This window comes from Tursiops truncatus, chromosome 2 (assembly GCF_011762595.2).
Source record: "Tursiops truncatus isolate mTurTru1 chromosome 2, mTurTru1.mat.Y, whole genome shotgun sequence".
NCBI lineage: Eukaryota > Metazoa > Chordata > Mammalia > Artiodactyla > Delphinidae > Tursiops > Tursiops truncatus.
The window spans coordinates 22246786-22268702 of record NC_047035.1 but is presented as its reverse complement, the minus strand read 5'-3'; the positions used below and the strand labels follow the sequence as shown (position 1 = coordinate 22268702).

General features: G+C 41.6%; 1 protein-coding gene across 1 annotated transcript in view; it reads left to right on the top strand.

The window, feature by feature from the left end:
- TSHR (thyroid stimulating hormone receptor) overlaps positions 1–21917 on the top strand; it is a 166730-nt gene that overhangs the window by 1417 nt on the left and 143396 nt on the right. The gene's annotated exons all lie outside the window — the stretch shown is intronic.

The window sequence follows — 21917 nt, the reverse complement described above, 5'->3', positions numbered from 1 at the left end:
ATCAGAGGATGCTCAAGTATAGCATTTGCATATCACCTATGCACATCCTCCTGTATACTTTAGATCATCTCTAAATTACGTATAATACCTAATACAATGTAAACGCTATGTAAATAGTTGCCAGTGTGTGGCAAATCCAGGTTATGCTTTTTGGAACCTTCTGGAATTTTGTTCCCCCAAATATTTTCAATCCAGTGTTGGTTGAATCTGCAGATATGAAACCTGCCCAGATGGACGGTCAACTGAATATCCTTTATACTTTGTCTGGAATTCACTTTGTATGAGTTATTTACTCAAATGTGAGATACCCACTGATGTAGTGCATCCAAAAATCTCCTTTGGCTTTGGCATGGTAGAGGTATAAAGAGATGAAATTTCATAAAGTACATTTTTATCTGCGTGTTAAATGTTACCAGATTAGAAACTTGATGTTAAATGAGTTTTGTGTACATCTGTTCCTTAACAGATGTTGAAATCAACGATTGAAAGGATAATTGTAAACAAGGGAAGAAGGCTTTCTTGGGTGATTAGAAATAGAACGGTAGGAAAGAATAGTAAGACAATCTGGTTTTACTGTTTACTTAACTGGTTAAACCCAGTTAAGGTACAAAAGCTCAGGTTATTAAAGAAAATGTAGGTAAGTGGAAAGCAATGGTGAAGTTGTATTTAAGATTTCCTCAAGAATTCAGCTCATAGGGACATTCAACAGTGGGTTATGAACGTTTTGGACACAGGTGTGTATTTCTGTGCTGCGATATCTCAGTTTCTTATCTCACCTGGGTCAATTAGTGTAATAACATCCAGTGAATAACATTCATTCTCGGGCTTCCCTGGTGGTGCAGTGGTTAGGAATCTACCTGCCAATACAGGGGGCGCAGGTTCGAGCCCTGGTCTGGGAAGATCCCACATGCGGTGGAGCAACTAAGCCTGTGCACCACAGCTACTGAGCCTGCGCTCTAGAGCCTGCGAGCCACAGCTACTGAAGCCCGCACACTTAGAGCCCGTGCTCCACAACAAGAGAAGCCACCGCAGTGAGAAGCCCGCACACCAGAACGAAGAGCAGCCCCCGCTTGCCACAACTAGAGAAAGCCTGCGTACAGTAACGAAGATCTCCATGCTGCCACTACAGAATAAAATACGTTCTTATCCTCTTGATTAAACCCCTGCATTGACTCCCCATGTCTCCCATGATAAAACCCTTTTGTACAACCTACAAGATCCCTTAAGACGTAGCCCAGTCTTTCAAACCTCATGGCTCCTACTCTGTCACACTTTTCACTCCTACTGAACAGAATTTCTGGCACTTTCCCCAAAGTTCTTTGCTCTCACAACTAACTGCCTAGGCCTTCCCTTCCACATTCTCTTCCCTCTGCCTAAAGCGACTTTTCCCTTTTCTTCATCTGGCTGATGCCTACTCCAAGGTCCAGATTAGGTGTCAACTCCTTCAGGAAGCCTTTCCTGGTCCATGACCCCTAGGCTGGGTGAGCGACCTTCTCCACAACATTCTGTGCATTCACCCTGTCCTAGCCCTTACACACAGCTTTTCCGTAACTTGATATTTCTTTGAGTGCCTGTCTAAGCAGGACGTGAGCTTCTCTAACACAGGGACCCTGTCATTCAACTCTGGAACTACTTTGATGCTCAAAAAAAAGCTTGTTAGGTGAATGAAAGAACAAACAAATATTCTGGTCTCAGATTGTCTGCTGTGTGTGGGGAGAAAGGAGGCCAGAGACATCACGACTTCAGAGACTTCTTTAAGGGGAGCAGAACTTCAAGAGTCATTGAAGAGAAATGTGGCTCTGGCAGTGGAAGGGAAGCTGGAATCATTCTGTGTATAGTTCCACCAAGTGATGAGACAGGTAGTGTCAGAGAAAGAGCAATGAAATCAGAGTCAGGATACACATCTCTTCCTCCCTCTCTCACTAACTGTGAAATTAGGTGAGATAATTTACGTGGCAGGACCCAAGTTTCCTTCAGGGTAAAAGGGAGGGTTCCATTAGGTTCTTTCTGATGCCTGTGATGCAGTGAGAATAGTCTGAGGGAATCCACTGAATCACTGGATAAAGACAGTAGTGGGGAGAATCTGACCTTGAAAACAGTGGGAAGGTGGGGAGAGGGAGGGCAGGAGGGGAGCTGTTCTGAGGAATGAAGTTATCCTGAGATAGAGAAGAGAAAATTGATGAAAAGTATAGGTTAAAGAGCATGCTAATTTGAACAATGACCGCAGCCCTGGGCAAAAGTAGCAGAATGATTTTCAAATCTTTTGGGGGCAGTAGAACTCTTCTGTGAAAGGAAAGCTTATGAGAGAAGTCAAATATGTAAAGCTAACAATCATACTGTGCTTTTTCCTGTTCTCAGTACTTTATACCAACTCACCCATTGAATCCTCACAAAATCAAATCTAGTAGACGATTTTATTACTCTCATTTTATAGATGAGAAAACTGAGGCACAACAGAAATGAAGCTATTTGCTCAATGTCACACAACTTGTAAGCGGTACTGCCAGGATGTGAAATACTGCAGAGCTGCACCCTGAGCCCCCTGCTTTCAGAGGAAAATGGGTCTCACCCTGCCAGCTCTTCCCCAGTATGGTCGTGAGGCTTTGGAGAAAAAAGTTTGAAAGGTAGTGATGTCCAATAAGCCACAGATAACCTTGGGGGCTATTGTCCCTAGAAATATGCAGTAACTCAGAAAATGGGAGGGTAAGAGGAAAATAAAACAAGGAAAGAAAGAAGGAGGGAAAGAAGAAATTGGGAGGGAGGATTGGGACAGAGGGAAGAAAAGAAAGACTACATCTATCGTACAAGGCCTTCCCTGCTGGAGCAAACTAGATCCTTGTCATTAAAAACCTGTTCTGAGTGGTAACCCCTATTCCAAATACAGATGCTGTTTAACCATTGCCTAGCCATTTTACAAATTACTATGGTGCAATTTTCCCTGACCCTTACCTTCTATCCACATAGTATGGTGCTGAAAGGTAAAGAGATTGCCTCTTTCTTCACCACCCATACACCTGTCACATGGGCTGGGTGGGAGTTATACTGTTTATGGCTCCCACTGAAACAGTGGTTCAGAATCTTTTCTTCCACTTCCCCCCCTCCAAATGGGCATGATACACTCTCTTTATAACAGTGGTTCTAACTAGGTGAGAAGTGAGGGAGAGCTGGTATCCCTACTCCCCAGTGGAACATTCTAGAATCTTTGATATACAGGTAGTCTGAAAAAATTGCTCCTTCCAATTGAGAAGTACTGATTTAAGGGAACGTTAATGAAGCAAGAAGAATAAAATTTAAGTTTTCATGTATAATTATAGATCATATTACCTTAACACCAAGGATAACAAGATTGACCCATCACTCTCATTCAGAGAGTTGCCATTTGCTACTTCTGTGTATACGAGACCATCCCTTCTCTGAATGAGGAGGTAGATGAGGTTAGACGGCTGTTCTGGATTTCTGTGGATTCTTCCTCAAGAAAGTGCTGCCTTACCTTGCCTTATCCTTTTAACCCACCTGCTTTTAGTTTTATGATGGTGACAATCATTGCCTCCACCCCCTCCATCCCCCGCCTTCCAGAGTCTAGGGCCTCAGTGAAGTAGTGGTTTGTCCATCACGCACTTGTGTGCCTTCAGAAATGTTTCTGAAAGAGTTGTAGCTATTGTTTTCGGGTTCTGCATTTTGCTTCAGTTTTTAGTCATTTGCATTCTGTATCTGTGTCTCTAATTGATGGCCTGTCCTGGTGTCTTCTAAACTGAAGATGGTAACTCACCATCTTCAGGATTTTTGCCTTCTCTGTGTTCTACCCGTGCTATTATTTACTCAATATTTTTAGGTTGACTCACTTCTTCAACTAAAAGAAATCTGTTTAGAAGGCTTATATTGTGACTATAAATGGAAAATTAGCACGCCTTGCTCTAAATAGGAGGTAACTAGAAAACTAAATACAATTAAAACATAAATGTAATTCTATTCTAGCTCGAGACTATTGTCTTTGAATGTTCTGAGCCTGAGGCTGCCTTCTCTTTGTTATAAAGGAAGTTTAATAAGTGTTCGAGAAGTATCAAAGAGATATCAATCCACCAATCCTTGGTGGTGTCAGAAAGACTGAAGGACAATGGAAAAGGGAATCACTTTCTCACTGTGTGATTCAATATTATTTAATGCCATGTGGGCATTCCACCTAAAATAATCTCAAGTATCTCCAAATCACACCTGTTTTACACTTAGGGAAATGTGGATTCATTCTACATTTCACAATTACTTCAGTTACAATTAGCGGTCATAACCTGAATAACATTTGGCTTCAACCTAAAGAGAAGCCCTCTGCTTCAGCACCCATATGCTGTCCAAACATGGACCAATACTTTGTGTCTTATAAAGGCAGCTTCACTTCACACTTCCAGGCTCTGTGATTTATTCTCTGTTATTCTGTGTGAGTATGTGTGTGTGTATATCAGTCAAGGTTTTCATTGGTAAGTAACAGAAAACCCGCTGTGTCTAGCTTAAGGAGAAAAGAAATATTTTGAAAGAATTACATATAATTTACAGAATCATCGTAGAACCAGGCTTTGAAAATAGGCCAAGGCCCACAGCAGGCAGGAAGTTGGAACCACCGCCAACCATCTGGTTGGAACAACTCCATGGACAATACTGTGATCACAGCCACAGAACATCTGTGGTGCTGGGCACCCAGTTGTATAGCTGCTGGACTATCTGTGTGCTGTCATAACTAATTTCTCAATTGTCCCTGCCTCTTTGAATCACCAGCCAGAGAATGATATCCTATGTGAGAGCAACTGATTATCTGGTGTAGGTTACCTGCTGTGTCCTAGCTGCTGGGGGTAGGAAGAGGAAAGAGGTCTCCCTTTATCATTTTTGGTGTCAGCAGTAGGAGATGCAGAATAGTGTCCTTCTAATATTACACACAATGGGGAATTTCCCACCAAAGAGGGGCCATATGCCCTCCACATGGCTCATCCCTTCTTTCATTCTGCAAATGTTTATTAAGCACTGGCTATATTCCAGACACTGTGCTAAGCTCTGGATTTGGTGGAGAATGATGCCAACATGTCCCTGTCCTCAGGGGTCTCACAGTCTAGTGTGGAAGCTGAATATCAATCCAATAATCCCATAAAATTGTAATTAGAATTGTGTAAGTGTGCTGAGAGTATACTTGGTGGAAATGGGTGGGTGGGGGGGGGGTTAACTTTGACTGGGGTTCAAAGAAGGCTTTGAGCTGTATCCTGAACCAGTAGAATTTGGGTATAAGCGTTTCATGGAGGGTGAGGAAGCATTGTTCCAGGAGATGGAACTGCTCGTTTGAAGAACTTTGGAGAATTCTAACTTAAATGCTGAAGGGTTTGATTAATTCACTTGGGACAAAGATATTGATGGGCAACAAAATATGTACTACATACTTTCTTCATAATACAATACAGGTCAAAGTGAATTCTGATGTCAGTGGGGGCAGCTTTTGTGTCCAAAGAAGGCTTTTGAGGGTAACTGGTTTTAAAAACAAATATTTGACTCATTAAGGTAATAAATGTAAAACCTAGGGTTTTTTTTTTTTTGAGTTTTCCATGTATTTATTATTTTATTTGTAAATCTAATTGTAACAATTACTTTAAGGAAGAGTTTATGATTTAATAATATCTTAATAAGTACTTTAATAAAATAATAAGTAGTTTAAATGTATACAAATGTAATATATTTTCTTTTAAAGCATGTGAATATTTGACAAAACTTTCCAAATACTTGGAAAATTCTAGAAAGTCTATTAAATTAAATCTTATAAGTACCGGGAATCCTAAGTTTTTAGATATCCCAGTGCTCTTTACGGGGCAGGAGAATAAAGTGGTTAAGAGCATGCTCTCTGGAGTGAGGTCATGTGGGTTGAATGGCTTGCTGTACTGTTTCCTAGGTATGCTCTTGAGAATGTAGGAGAGAAAAAAATTTCCCCCTACCCTTCTAAGTTCTCGGCTGGGGCCTCTGTAACAGTAACAGATTAACAAAAGAAAAGCATACAAATTTATTTAATATAAGTTTTACATGACATGACACAGAGCTTTCACAAGGAAATGAAGACCCCAAGAAGCTATTATACCTGAGCGTCTTTATGCTAGTTTTGATGAAGTATGGTGAGCCATGGAACAATATGACAAGACAAAAAAAGGTGTGAGCTAAGTGTAATAAACGGGCAAACAGCAAAGTCTGTTCACTCAGATTCCTCTTGCCTTCCCTCTGTCTTTAGAGATAGGGATGGTCCTTCCCTCCGGGTATAGGGAGGACCTCTCACCAGAGGGTGTTGTGACCTGCTTTGGGAGAAGGTCAGAAAGTCCTCCCTGCACATGCTGTTTCTCAAATTCCTTAAAATACTCAACATGCCAAAGTTCTGTATTTTGGGGTAGCCTGTCCTAAACCCCATCAGGAACATTGCCTGATTGTTCTGTGCCTCAGTTTCTTCATCTATAAAATAAGGATAAAAGTAGTACCTGCCTCATTGGATTGCTGGGAGGTGTGAATGACCTAACACTGTTAAAGAATAATTTTCAAAGGCAGGTAAAATTATGACTCTCCTACAGCTATAAATTGAACACATTAAAGATTGTGTTTAACTCATTGCAGCGTATTAGTTTCCTAAGACTGCCGTAACAGAGTATCACAAACTGAGGAGCTTACCATAACAGAAATGTATTGTCTCACGGTTCTGGAAGCTAAGTAAGAAATCAAGGTGTTAACACGGCTATGTTCCTCTGAAAGCTCTAGGGAAGAATCCTTCCTGCCTTCTTCAGCTTCTGATGGCCGTGGGAATCCTTGGTGTTCCTTGGCTTGTAGCTGCAGGATGCCAATCTCTGTCTCTTTATTGATGTGGCCTTCTCTCTGTGTGTCTTTGTCTCTGTGTGTCCTTTCCTCATCTTATCACAATCCCAGTCATTGGGTTTAGGGCTCACCCTACTCCAGGATGACCTCAGCTTAACTAATTATATCTACAAACACCCTATTTCCAAATAAGGTCACATACTCAGGTTCCAGGTGGACATGAGTTTTACGGGGACACTAGTCAATCCACAACAAGGAGAAAACTGGTAAGATGTTGCAATCAGCTTAAAGGAGAGTCCACAAAATCAGCACTTTTATAGATGTGGAATACCGAAGTGAACACGCTGATGGAGGCAAAACTAACTTCTTTCGTGTGGGGAAGAGTGGGCAGAGTCAACTGAAGCGCTCACAGGACAGAATTTGCGTGTCCGCAGACAAAATTGTTTCGCCTTGTTGTCAGTCATCTACAACCTACAGAGCTGTAAAGTAGCTCTTGTTGAATCAGACTCAATCTTGGAAGAATGTGCTCTAAATCAATGCATAGTTTTCCACTGAAGCACGATTTTGCCCCTACAATGTGTATAAATTGCTTAGAACAGTTACTGGCTCACGGTAGACATTTACAAGTAAACGCAGTAAAAAATAATTTTCTTTTCAACTTAACTCACAGGTTGAAATAAATTACTCAATCATTCATTTTAAATTGGAGTTGCAAGAGCAATCTATTAGATATTCCAACAGCCCAAGTTAAATAAGACAAAGACCGAACCTACCAAATATGTATTGACTATTCTTAAACTCAACACAAACATATTGATACTGTGGATCTGAGTTAGCCTCTCATTTCTATTCTTAATTGTAAAATTTCCCAGGCTAAAAGATGTCTATTCAGTAAGCAAGTTGGTCTTCCTCCTCTAACGAACTCTGGTTTTTAAGGAACCATCCACAGGCTTCCTAAGTTCCTTGTAATTAGGGTTGCCCTATCTGAAAGGAACCTTCTCTTGTACCTGTTGTCCAGGTGTAATTAATAGCATTCCTTTCATTCTCAAAGGTGTCCCAATTTGGAGGATAAAATACTAATAGAACATAAAGTCCAGAGGCCCGTAGGACATATGGGGACATTCTTAGCCTTGTTTATTGTCACCGTAACTGGGAGACAATAACTTAAAATGGGTTGGTCTCTCAATACCCCCTCAAAATCTGCAATCCCCACATAGTTAGGTAGCTAGCTTCCTTCACTGCTTCAGTTGATTTTGTGTTTCTTTGGCTCTCTTAAGATACTGAAAGTGTCTTCCCTTCTTGCTTACTGTAGGAGCCTCCGAACCTGTCCCGTCTTCCACCCCTGCCCTCCACAGTCTGTTCACACAGCAGCCAAAGAGCTTTTAAAATGTAGTTCAGGTCATGTCCCTCCTCTACTCAGGAACTTCTAACAGGGTTCCTAGTTATCTCAAGATAAAAACCAAAGTCCTTACAGTTTTGGCCCCAAAAGCCCTATGTGATTCAGACCTTCTTTACTTTTCCAATTTTATTTCTTATTACTTTCATTCATAATCCAGCTTTCACTCCATTGGCCTTGTTGTTCCTCACATTTGTCAGGATTTACACATTTGGTCCTTCCCTGCGTCTCAAACATTATTTTCCCAGACATCCCCACGGTTAACCCCTGCACCTCCTTCAAGTTTCTGTTCAGATGGTACCTTCTCAATAAGGCTTTCCTAATCACTCCATTTAAAATTTAACACTCCTGCTTTAAAACATGTTTTTAATCCATAGCACTTGTCACCTTCCAGTATCTAAGTAATTTGCTTGTTTTTATGTTTCTTGTTTATGTCTTTCTCCACAAGAATATAATCTCCACAAGGGCAAGGTTTTTGTTTTGTTTGTTGTTGTTATTGTTTGTCTGTTTTGTTCAGTTATGTATCCCCAGTGTCCAGAAAATCAATCAATAGTCAGTGAGTATTTGTTTAATAGATGAACAAACGCATGAATGAGTGTCTCCAGAGGCACTCTAATGTTGTCCCATTGGGTTCTTTGCACCCTTTTATAATTCTTTTTCCAAGTCCTTTAGTTTTATTGCCCTGTTAAGACGGATGGAATTCTGCTTTGTTTCGTATTTTTCCTGGCTATCTGGGACACTACTTCTTTACATACTGAAGTGACATCCACATCTCTCATTGTTTGTTCATATTACTAAAGACCTGTTGATGAAGATCCTTTGAACTGCCACCCCCAAGAAATTAACTACCCCAGTGCTTTCTAAACTTCCCAAAGGTAGGGCTCCTCGGCAAGAGGAAGTGGAGCAGGGCCCCTGGGATAGCTGGGACACTCAGAAGGAATCCAGGGCAAGCAGGACATTCCTTCAAAGTCTTTGGTTTATTTTTTAAATTTAACTTCCAAAAAATTACTAAAATTTTAAATTCTTTTCCATCACGTATTTGTTTTTCATGTGGCTTCTTGTATACCTTCCCGGAGTTATTTCCTTGTACCTTCAGGTTAATGCATCTCTGTATTTGAATATCCCCGTCACTTGATCCACAGAAGTGCCTTGATGCACGGAATGGCAGGCATGAAGGAGGCCAGTGAAGAAGTAGTTTGGGAGGCAGTGCTGTGTGTAAGAGCTCCATGATCAGACCAGCTCTGCAGAGGCCAAGCCCATTCAGTCCTGTTCTCAGAGACCTGGGTCCAGAATGGCTGGTTATGTCACCTGCCCCTGGGTCTAAGTCTGTCTTCGTATATCAGCTCTGATAAAGTAGTAGACATAGAAAACAAATTCACACTACTTAAAATGTGTTGTTAAATGAGTGAACTTTACCTGAATTTATCAGTCAATTAATTGAAATAGCTTTTTCCCCTCCAGAGCTGATAAATTAAAATGATATCTTTGATTATTTTAATGTTTCTTGGTTGTACAAGGTATGTTTTTTACCCTTCAGGTTAAGATTTATTCCCAGAGAAAACCATAATTCAAAAAAACACATGCACACCAATGTTCATAGCAGCACTATTTACAATAGCCAGGACATGGAAGCAACCTAAATATCCATCAACAGAGGAATGGATAAAGAACATGTGGTACCTATATACAATGGAATATTACTCAGCCATCAAAAGGAACGAAATTGGGTCATTTGTAGAGACGTGGATGGACCTAGAGACTGTCATACAGAGTGAACTAAGTCAGAAAGAGAAAAGCAAATATCGTATAATAACACATATATGTGGAATCTAGAAAAATGGTATAGATGATCTTATTTGCAAAGCAGAAATAGAGACACAGACGTAGAGAACAAATGTATGGATACCAAAGGGGAAAGGGGTGGGGTGGGAGGAACTGGGAGACTGGGATTGACACATATGCATTATTGATACTATGTATAAAATAGACAACTGATGGGAACATACTATATAGCACAGGGAGCTCTACCTAATGCACTGTGGTAACCTAAATGGGAGGGAAGTCCAAAAGGGAGGGAATATCTGTATGTGTATGGCTGATTCATTTTGTTGTGCAGTGGAGGCTAACGCATCATTAGCCATACTCCAATAAAAATTAAAAAAAAAAAAGATTTATTAACCAGAGGTTCATGGGCTTCCTAGGGGTCTGTGGTTGGCCTCCTGGGAATCTGTGATAATGTAAAAATTTGTATACAAGAACATTAGGGCATTGCTGAGAGAGTCTATAATTCTTCTCAGATTTTTCAATGAAAATCTTTGGAGGTTTCTTGACCTCCAAAGAAATTCTGTTTTGGCATAATTTGGCATTTTTGTGTAACTGTAAGTATACGTTTGGTATCACCTATAATTCTTTTTATTATAAACATTTTTATTTTACTACAAAGAATGCTTAAACATATATTTAAACAAAAAAAGAGTCTTGATCTTTGAATGTGATATATTTTCTCCTGAATACATTAGTATGGTTACTTTTTTATGCCTCACACTTAGCCTGTCCTTTGAATAGGCTTTTCACACAGAAGTTCACTGAATGTGGCTGTTCTTCAAGCCAATAGTTTAAAAACAGATCTTACAAGTGTCTAATACCTCATGTCTGGCATCAACTCCTCCACACTGACCCTGTTTCCATTTTCACTGAAGCTGGCCAGTGTGCTTCATTACTCTTTAGCCCTTCATTCCTGCAATTAAAAAATCATTGAAGAAAATTTCAAGTATGGGCAAAATGGTCCCATTTGTTCAAAGCTACAAATTGGATTTTAAAGCATTCCATTTAGATGTCAGACACTACTTACTTTGCTTCATTCTTGTGTGAATCCTTAAGATCATTTAGGGTGTTCTGGAAATGTTCAAAACAGATTCTTTTCTTAAAATTACAGAGCAGGCATTTGTGATTTTTAAAGCATCTTATAAATATCACTCTCTTCATGTAGTGACATGTAAATATGGCGTAGGTTTTGCACCATCACAATAGTCCAGAAATTCAAATATTTCATCTTAACTAAACTCCCCACACCCCTTTTGCACCTGGGAAGAGCTCACTGTGTCCCAGTTTTTCTTTCAAAACCACAATCTTTGTATTTATATGATACATAAGCTCTTGGTTTACATTTTCCAAGCATTAGCTTAATTTTACCCACACCCGTGTGTTATCGTAATTACTCAACTCCAGTTAGAGGATTGAACTCGTCTCTTCTTATTGCCAGGTCACTCTGTATTTTGTTATTTCAATCTTTTTGTGAGCTGGGAAACTAGAAGGCTAACTTTGGGTGAAGGATGTGGACTTGAGAATAAATAGGCTCTAAAGGGAGGGTGTCAGTGAGGGGCTTTCCTGTGACAGAGTCCTTAGTGGGCTGGGTGACTGCTCTGTTTCCTTCTCAACACCTTTTTCAATTATTTCTGGCTTCATGGCCATGGTCCAGAGGTTTGAGATGACCAGAAATCTTACCTCTAGATAGATGGCATTTTGTTCTAGTTATTCTTCCTTCCTTTCTTCTTTCTTTTTTCAATAAATATTCATTGATCACCTATTAAATGTAAATACCATTCTAGGCATTGGAGATATATAATAAATGACCTCCTTGACCTTACATTCTAGCAGGGGAAATAGCCACCGAAAATAAATTAATAAATAAATAAGGAAAACACATAAAATGTGATAAGTATAATGGAGAAGAATAAAGGAAGGGGGAGGAGGAATGCTGGAAGTTGCATTTTAAATGGTCAGAGAAGGCCCCACTGAGAAGGTGACATTTGGATAAAGACCTGAAGGATCTAAAAAAAACTAAGCCAGGCTGGTATCTGGGTGGGGGGGATTCTGAGTAAATGCAAAGACCCAGAGTCGGGGGGACAGGAGAAGAACACGCATAATATGTTTAAGAAGTAACAAGAAGAGAAATGTAGCTGGAGCAGAAAGAGTTGTTGGAAATGACATCAGAGCAGTTATAGATCATGTTTACTTTATAGATCATTATAAGGTATTTGTGTGTGTGTGTGTGTGTGTGTGTGTGTGTGTGTAAAAAATAAATAAATATTTATTTGTTTGTTTTCTGAGTGAGATAAGAAGCTAGTAAGGATTTTTAATCACCCCCCCCCAAGAAAAATCGCATGAAAAAAAATACCCCCCATAGGTCAGGGTGTTAACTCACCAACCTTCCGCGTTTCTTATGCATGGATGATATAAGAGTTTCCAGATATTAACAGAAAAGCCCCGGGGTGGAAGACGAGAGGAGCATGATGCAGGGCTGAGATGCAGCACTGTCAGGGTGCACCTGGGTGAAGCCAGCTGGCTTGTGCATGAACCGGTGGCTGCAGAATGGCTAGAGTAGGAGGCACGTAAGGCTGAGAGGATCTCAAGTGAGATATAAGAGATCTCCAATGTAGTTCACTCTTTGCACCACTCAGAATCTGCCCAAGATTTCCATTATATCCTGCTTCCATACGAAAATATGTTATCTGCAGTTTTGTGGGAATGATATGCCCGTACTTCTTTCCTGAGAGAGAGGAGGATACAAGTCCAATCTGCCACTCCCTTCAAGATGCAATCTTTGCAAAGACATAATGCAGGAGAGTTTCTGACATGAGCTAAAGTCTTCTCTGTTGTGTTTGATCCCAAGCTTGTAATTGATAGTTATCATCTCTCTGCAACTCCAATTCTAGATTTCTTTCTCCTTCGGACAGCACTTTGACTGGCTGGGGTGATTGCCTAGTGGTAGGACCCAGACTTGCACCTCCAAGTGTTCTAAACCCTTAGTTGCCTTGCCCTTTTCAACTATAGTCGCCCCATTTTCTCATTCACCATTATCACTGGCCATAGAAGAACCAAGGTATGTCCCAGTGAAATTCCTGGGTTCTAGACATACTCCTTGCAGCTGCTAATGTGTAGCAGCCACCCCAGCTTCTCCCGGTTCTATTATTCCCATCAGTAGAGAAACTCCTTTATTTTCCTATTCATGCACTGGTACAAGGAGCCCAAATGACCAGGTGGTTATTATAGCATTAGGCCCCCTGTGTTTTACTTTGTGGAAGTTATCTGTCCATCCAGGAACTAGGACCTCTAATCTGGCAGGAATTGAGAGGTTCAAATTCTGGAAGTAGGTCACTGTGGTGATGGTGAGAAAGGCCAATCCTACCAACTCCCCTAGGTCCTCAGACTCAGGTATTCTAGCTGTAAAGAACATAATAGCATACAATGGCTATTGGTTCAGTGTGCATACTTCATTAGATCAGATCCCCAACCCTGCAGGACTTAGTCTCCAAGTTGGAACCTTAGCTGAGCCTTTAACGGGTCAGTCCCTCATTTTATTAGGCAGTCTGCTTCTGCATGACGGTAGGACTAGTGGATATGGCGGTCATGCACCCTTTGTTGTGCCTTCTCTGTCTTGAAAGGTGTCTCTTGGTTGAGGGTTGTATTGCACTGTTGCACAAGTCGCTTGTTGCGGTATCGTGCAGGATTTCCCACTGGTAGATCAAGCATTTTATAAGCCCTTGAATAGTGGTTCTGGTGGACATGTTGAGGTCAGGGAAGACAAACTGAAATCTAAAGTAAAAATTCTTTTTAAAATGAATCACTATTTTCTACAGGATGGAAAGGGTCCAGTGTAACCAAACTGCCACCAAATGGCTGGCTGTTTTCTGGGGAAATTTACCTTATCAAGGTTGCAGCATAGGGTTCTGCTGTTGGCAGGTCGGGATTTTACAGAGGCAGTATCTTGACTAGCTGTGATGAAAAGGAGCCCATGTTTGGCTTCAGTCCCTGTCACCATGGCCGTTTCATTCATGTTCACTGCACCATAGAATGGGTCATCTTGTCCAGCTGGTTGTTGAACATCACCTCTAGGGTGGCATCGTAGAAATTTCCTTAGGGTGATCCAGCCTCCCTTTCAATCAATAGACTCCTGGTCTCAGAGATATTAAAGTTTTTTTCCAAAAATGTGCATCTTAAATTAATGAAATAGAGTACCTCTTGATGTAGGTCAAGCAGTATTAGAGTGAAGAATTTGCCACAACAGTAATTTTTAGGGTTAAATTAATGCCTTGATGCCAGAAAACTTGAGTTTCAAAAACAACTAGTTCTTCAGAGTGTTTGGATTTCTGAAAATTGCCATGATTTTTATCTACTATGGTTTATTAATCCAAGTTACTTTTATTACATCATAACAGTTTGAGCAATAATAGGAATTAAATGAGTTCTGTGTACTGCCTTAAAAAGCCTATCACTGTTACGTTATTTTCTTTTGTTGAATTATGTTCTGTGTGTGAACTCTGTGTCCAGCCCCATGCTATGTGTTTTCACATATGATATTTCGCTTAGGACTCATGGTAGCTCTGTGAGGTAGATGGTTGACTCAGATGAGGAATCTGAGACCTAGAAATGTCATCTCTCTCATCTTTTATGTCACAACGAGTTGAAGTGAAAGGGTATTCGAACTCGGGTGTCCTAACTCTAAATCCAAGGCTCTCTCTACTATTCTGTAGTTCTCTTCCTAAATAACTCCCCACCACCCTCTCTTAATTGATGTGAAATTCATACAGTGCCCCGAGTAGTGTTTAGTACGTTCATAGTGTTGTACAGCCATCACCTCTAGTTCCAAACTCTTCATCACCTCTAACGGAGATCCTGTACTGATGAAGCAGTCTCTTGCCATTCCCCCTCCCCCCAGCCCCTGGCAACCATTAATCTGCTTTCTGTCTCTATGGATTTACCTTTTCTAGACATTTTATATCAATGGAATCATACATATGTGACCTTTGTGTCTGGCTTCTTTTACTTCATGTTTTCACATTTCATCCACGTTGTAGGGATAGAAAGAATGTGGGTGATCAGACGAGTGGCCCAGTGCAAAAGGAGATGTAAAAGGCCAAGCTTGGTTTACTTTCAAGATTTTTCATACAGGTTCATTTCTAACGCACCTGTATAAAAAGGACCCCCACCCCTTGTCTAAACACCTTACACCTTAGATATAATCATCTGAACACCAAAAATGTCCATACTTATTCTCAGAGGCTCAGAGCTACAAAATGACTTTCCCATGTCAAAAGGTTTTAAGAATACCCATCTTGTGAGGGAGATAGCCGGTTGGCTGAGGAACACCATGCTCTTAACCCTTCTGGATCCCACAGCAATCTTAGTCAACACTTCTGCAAAGAGGTGACTTAATAGCAATGCATGAGCCATTATCCATAACTCTTACCCTTTTAAGAGCCAATATTTATGCAAAGGACTTCCCTCTGTTATAGGGAAGCTGAAGAACTCAAACAGTATCCCATTTGTAATGGTGTTTCTTTTAATAATATTTTCCATCTCCGTTAAAAATTTTTAACCAATATGCCAATAAAGGAAATTGGCTAAGAATAAAAAAAGGTTAAATGAGAGAAGTAGATTATTCTTCCCCTTACGTTTACCAGAGTTTACTTCTCAGCTATTTCTTCCCAACCTGCTCTGGACTTGGAGGCAGAAGCTGTATGGTCAAATCCTAGCTCTCCATCAACTCACTGTGTGGAAGACTCTATTTGCTCAACTCACAGGATGAACAAGCTAGTAAGTTGTGCTATACCCACATCATGGAGTGGTTATGAGGATCACGTGAGGTTATGCTAGTAGCATGTACGTGAAATACCTGATAAACCAGAATAAACCCTTGATCACAGGTTAACTGTTATCACTAATGCAGTAGTGGGTCTGAGAGCCTGTGAGATCCGGCCTGATTTAACCCTTGATGTGGGTATTATATTGCCTCAGGGAGGTCAAGCTTCCATGCAGGGACCATTCAGCAGCTGTTTGGCTTGAAGGTTGTACAGCCATATTAAGAAGAGCAAACACTTGTCCACTGTGCAAAAGGGACAGTTTAAAGATTTACAAGATTTCTTATCTTCTTCCCGAGATATTCATGCCCGAGAAGTTACTCTTAGTAGGGTAAAGTGACCGAAATTCTAGCTGGGAGGGTCTCTGTCCCAATAAGGCCCATAAATCTCTAGGAAGGGTTTATCTGTTCTGTGTCAGAGTTTGGCTGAAAGGCTTGTTAGTATTTCCAAACTCTCCAGATGCCCCTATTTAATGCTTGGCTGGCCTTCTTATGTAGCATAACCAAGTTGCCATTTCAAAACCATCCTCAATCCCTGGAATCTAAAACAACAAAGCCAGAAGCTCTGAAATGTGCTCTACGAAGCATGAAAGAATCCATTAAGGTTCTGTCTGATTCAGTTCTATGTGACAATAGAAGTTCTAATGTATTTATGAAGAATTCCTTCTACTCTTAAGAAACTGGGCACTTTACAGAAAGTATGTTATCTCATGGCCAAAAAAAAAAAAAATAGAGTGACTTGGAGGGGCTATGCTTTCTTTTTATATTATATCCAATGTCTTCAGTTTCAATAGCAGCAAAGTACGGAGGGAAATATTGTGGTTAAAGCCATGTCAGCTAAAAGTCATGGTGAAGAGTAGAGGATGGAAGTTTCTGGAGCAATAAGTAAATGATTATGTGACTATGTGACAGAACTCTATATAGTAAGAGTGGTAAATAGAAATGGAGGTCATAAGTCAGGAGACCTTCAATAAGTCATGAACATTTTAGCAAGGCACTTAATCTTTCTGTGTCTCACTTTTTGTATCTGTTAAATGAACACCAAGGAATGGCTCTGTCCTACCTCGGAGAACTGATGGGTAGACCAGGGAAGTAACTGTTCAAGTGTAGAAGGTGCTCTTCATTATTCAAGGACAATCTTTCTCATTCAGCAGAGTAAGAATATGGGGGGTTATGCTTTATCAAATATTTTGGGGAACATAGATGTATCATATAGGGATTTTGAGGGAATTAGACTAAAAACAAAGCAACAACAACTAAATACTTAATTTAAAAGCATCCACACCCATCCTTTCCTCCTCCACTCTTACAATAATGGAAGAGGAGTCTCTCCACCTGTGTCCACGCTCCCTGGTCTCTTCACCCTAGACTTTTTTTCCTCTCTCTTTCTCTCCCAGATCCTTTCCACTGCTCTCCAAACACACTCAAGTCTCTGTATTCTTAAAAACATCTCTATAGTTCTCACATTTTAGCCCATCTACCACTCCTACTTCCCTGCCTTCTTCCCTTCACAGCTACATATTTATAAAGAATTTTCTCAAGTTGCTCTCTTGATGTTTTTACTTCCTATTCATTCTTTAGCTTAGTGAAATCTGGCTTCTGCCCCCATCACTCAATTGAAAAATCTCTTTTCCAAAGTGACTAACAATCTATGTTGAAAAATTCAGTGGACATTTTAGAAACTTTCCTGGATTGAACCTTTGGTAGCAGTGATGACCATCTCCCTTGGATTCCTCCACTTTACACTCTGATTGCCTGGTGCCTCGAAGTGGCTCTCTGATCATCATCTAAGGTAGGGCTGCTATTGCACAATGAGGGCAGATACTGAGCCAGTTAGGAATGTCAGCTGCACTCCTACAGCTTAATAGCAAGTGCTTTCTTGAACGGAGTGCTCACCTCCACAACTGGATCTCAGTTGGTCTCAGGATCACAACTGGTATTTATAGTCTCTCTCTTCCACTGTCCATTCTAAATTCCCCTCACACTCAGCTTTCACCTCAGCTGGTCTTGATGACTGATCTAGTTGTCTGATCCAAGCTTTCATTCCTGAGGGGTTTGAGCCCATGGTAACTATACGCTTCTCGGGTCAACGTTGCTGTCCGTGTCCATTTTAGTCATAACGAAACAAGTACTTCAATATGCCCAAATGGATCAGCTGAATTCCACACATATTCCCTTCTGCTCTCACTGTGGAACAGCAGCCCTACCTCTTCCTGCTGATCAGGATCACTTACTCTTGCCAAGATATTAACTCCTCCTTTAGTCTGCTGATTCCCTGGACATAAGGAGTCCAAAATGCCTAGGTAGCAGTCATAGTTTAAAATTCCCTGCAGAGCCTAGAATTGTAGGGATGGGAAACACAAAGATCCTTAGTGGGTCATTGGATATAAAGGCAACTGAGGCTACTCCTGCTTTGGCTGCTTGGTTCCCAGGCCCATTTTTCTTCCTAATAGATCAAACATCCAAATAGAGGTTTGTGATTCAATGTGTAACCTGCATAATGGTACTCCATCACGGTCGAGTATTGCCTACAAGTTGTGCCTTTTGCAGGCTATTCCATTGCTCTGTAAAATCAATTCCTTCTGGATTATATGGTGCTTGATAGGACCAGTGGATCCCCTGATATGGACTCACCTCCCTATCTCCTTCTCTGTGAAGTAGGTCTCATCGTCAGATGCTCTATTGTATGAGATTCTATGCCTGTGGATCAGACACTTTGAAATCTCTCAGCTAGTGGTGCTGGTTGAGGCTCTAGCGGCAGGAAAGGTGAACAGTTACTGATAATGTCTACTGTTATGACAATAAACCACTGGCCCTTCTAGGAAGAAAGGGCTCAGTGTGGTCAACTTGTCACCAAGCAGCCATGTGGTGCTATCGAGTAATAGTGCCACATTGATTTCTGTTGCCAACTAGCTGGACTTTCAATGGTGATAGTGGCCAGATCAGCCTTAATAAGTGGGGTGGAGGGAGGCAGGGGGGTGTCTATGGTATTGGCGTGTAGTCTCCACTCTGTTAATCTTCCATTTATGCTAGTTCTGGGGTGGCCAATGATGAAGGCTGGCTACTGTCAATTGATCAAGTGATTTTGTCTTGGTTATTTCAATGCTTCTTCTATGGTAGCTGCTTTCTGACGGTCATTAATATATGATACAAAGGTCTTCACATTTTACACCCTTTCTCATATATTCATTCATTCATTCATTCGTTCTCCAAACTTTTTCCCTTCAACCTTCTCATCTTTGTCTTTTACTTTCTTTCCTTTTCTTTTCCTTTCCTTTCTTTTCCTTTCCTTTCCTTTCTTTTCTTTTCCTTTCCTTTCCTTTCTTTCCTTTTCTTTTCCTTTCTTTCCTTTTCTTTTCCTTTCCTTTCTTTTCCTTTCCTTTCTTTTCTTCCCCCTCCCCTCCCCTCTCCTCTTCTTTTCCTTTCTTTTCCTTTTTCTTTTCCCCCCTGCATCCTGAACATCTTTGATTTTCTTTCACCTGGGGTCTTCTCTTCACCTTCCTTCTTTTGCACACAGCGTCAGCACTTATCGTATGGAGCCTGGCCCAGGCACCACCACGTGGGGTGTGGGGCTGGGATTGCCCCCCGGTAGGGCTCACAGAGTGCCCGGGGGGTGAGGGCGGGGGTTAGCACGGGGAATAGTGCTGAATGCTGCAGAAGTGAGTGGTGCTTGGCGGCAGGAACTGACGGAGGCTCAAGGGTGCCGCATCTGTTTCAGGCAGTGAATAACCTGACTTCCGGTAGCTGAAGACTGTGGACTGTCGCTGCCCAGCTGCCTTTTCTAGTCTTTTTCTTCCCAGGCCCCTGACCAGATGGCCAAACCATTTGTTCACAAATCCATATCTTTTTTTTTTTTTGCCGTACGCGGGCCTCTCACTGTTGTGGCCTCTCCCGTTGCGGAGCACAGGCTCCGGACGTGCAGGCTCAGTGGCCATGGCTCACGGGCCCGGCCGCTACGCGGCATGTGGGATCTTCCCGGACCGGGGCACGAAGCCGTGTCCCCTGCATCGGCAGGCGGACTCTCAACCACTGCACCACCAGGGAAGCCCCATATCTATTTTTTATCTCTGAACACTCTTCCATGAATTGAACCCATTAGGAAGATTTTCCCTTGCTGCTATCTTTCAAGGCCACTTCCACTTGCAGCTGATGTCGATTTTGGGGGGACATAGTGAACCAACATCTACACACCAGCAAATGATCCATTGACCAAGATCTGGCTTTTTGTTTTTCCCTTAGCTTCTCATATGGGACCTCATACAGCCATAGGTGTGAACAAGGAAGGGACTGTGCTGCAGTCTTAGTAGGTGACTTGAGGGTCTGGGTTACCTGTTCAGACAGTTTACTCATGCTTTGTAGTTCTGCCCAGGTTTGATCATGGATGTACCACTTTCCATCTGATTAACTGCTGCTGAGTCTGCCAGGTACTCTGACTTAGCCAGTCCTATAGAATTCACCTCATGATGGACAGTTTAGGATGCGTGGCCTCTTGGTTTCCAGGGTCCAGTGTTCAGTCTCATCTGACTGAGAGCCCAGTAGCTTACCGAGAGCTGTTTTTCTGTACTGCAGATGGTGCGGCCTTGCTCTAGAACTCCAGGGGACTGCATTATATTTCTCTTGTGAGGGCTAACCATAAAGTCCACTCCACACTATCTCTTTTTCCAGTATTAACACCTCCAACACAACAGGGTCTACCAGGTCATATGACCCAGCTGCTTGCGCTACAACCTGGTGTGCAGAGTCCTGCTCAGTCCCTACCCCAAGCTAGCACGCTTCCATGTCAACTGATATATAGACAGAGCAATCCTTGTACAATACTCCATTGAATGAATAAACCACAGTTTGTCCATCTTCCTACTGAGGGATAAATAAAAGCATAACTCTTAACTGTAAGTCCTGAGTTTGGTCTTCAGCTTTCTTTGATTTCACACTGGACTGTACAAAGGCCTTTACATTTAGTTTTCAATTGTTTGTTAATTGTTCTCAGCTTTTCATTATCTGCCTGTAGTAGCTTCAATTACAACTTAATAAAAGCCAGCTCTTTCTTTGGATGCATTGACTTCCTTCACTTCCCTCACTCCCACCTCAACCCATCCCCACTACTTTCCTAGACCATGAATCATTGCAAAGGCCAGGAACGTTCCTCAACAAAACATTCTTCCAAGCCACTCCTGGTGAAAGTTTTAGTAATTGGGCCGCTACCTTGTGCCGGGGACTACTTGTACACCGCATACCACCCAGTATGGGATCCTCATTATCAACCTGCAGAAAGTGATCCATTCCCTAAACTCTACTTTTGCGCCTACTTTCTCATACCTGTTCCAGTACCAACTGTATAGGTTCAGTTATTCTGGGACAGATGCTGAGACAGAATGAGGAGTGCAAGTGGTTCGTTGGGAGATAACATCCGTGAAAGGTAAAGGGAGAAGAAGCAGACTTTGGCAGGGATACTCTCAAACTGTGCTGCACGTCTGACAAAGTCTCAGCCAACCCATTGGGGAGCTCTTGAGTGAAGATTGCCTGTTAGAGGAGCCCCACGTTGGGTGTAAAGGGTAGGCTCTAGTGCCTCTTCCATGCTCAGTCACTGGCTGTGGGCTTCCCAGGAAGAGTGGGTATTGGTTCAAACTCTGTGACAGATCTGAACTTGCTACAGATGGAGGCTGGCAGCTAACTACCTCTTGAGAGCAAAATAGAAAGCTGTTTCTTCCAAGGTGATCGGAGTGGCATGTCTCCATGGCTGCCGCATCCATTTTTCTCTTTCATCTGTTCTGTTTGCACATCCCTGGTTTTCCTTACAAGCTTCTCTTTCTCCACCCATCATTTAAACAATGTTGCTTATTAAGTTCTCTGCTCATAGGATACTTGCCCCCAACTGTCTTGTTCACTCCAATTCGTACATCCATTGAGATGCTAAATGAATTGCAATTTCAGATCTTTAGGCTAAGTCTATTTTCTGAGCACTAGATCTATATCATCCAAATGCCTATTTAGACATCCTACAGACTCCTAACATTTATATTTCCCAAAGTGACCTCATTCTTTTCTTAGCCAAAACCACCTTTC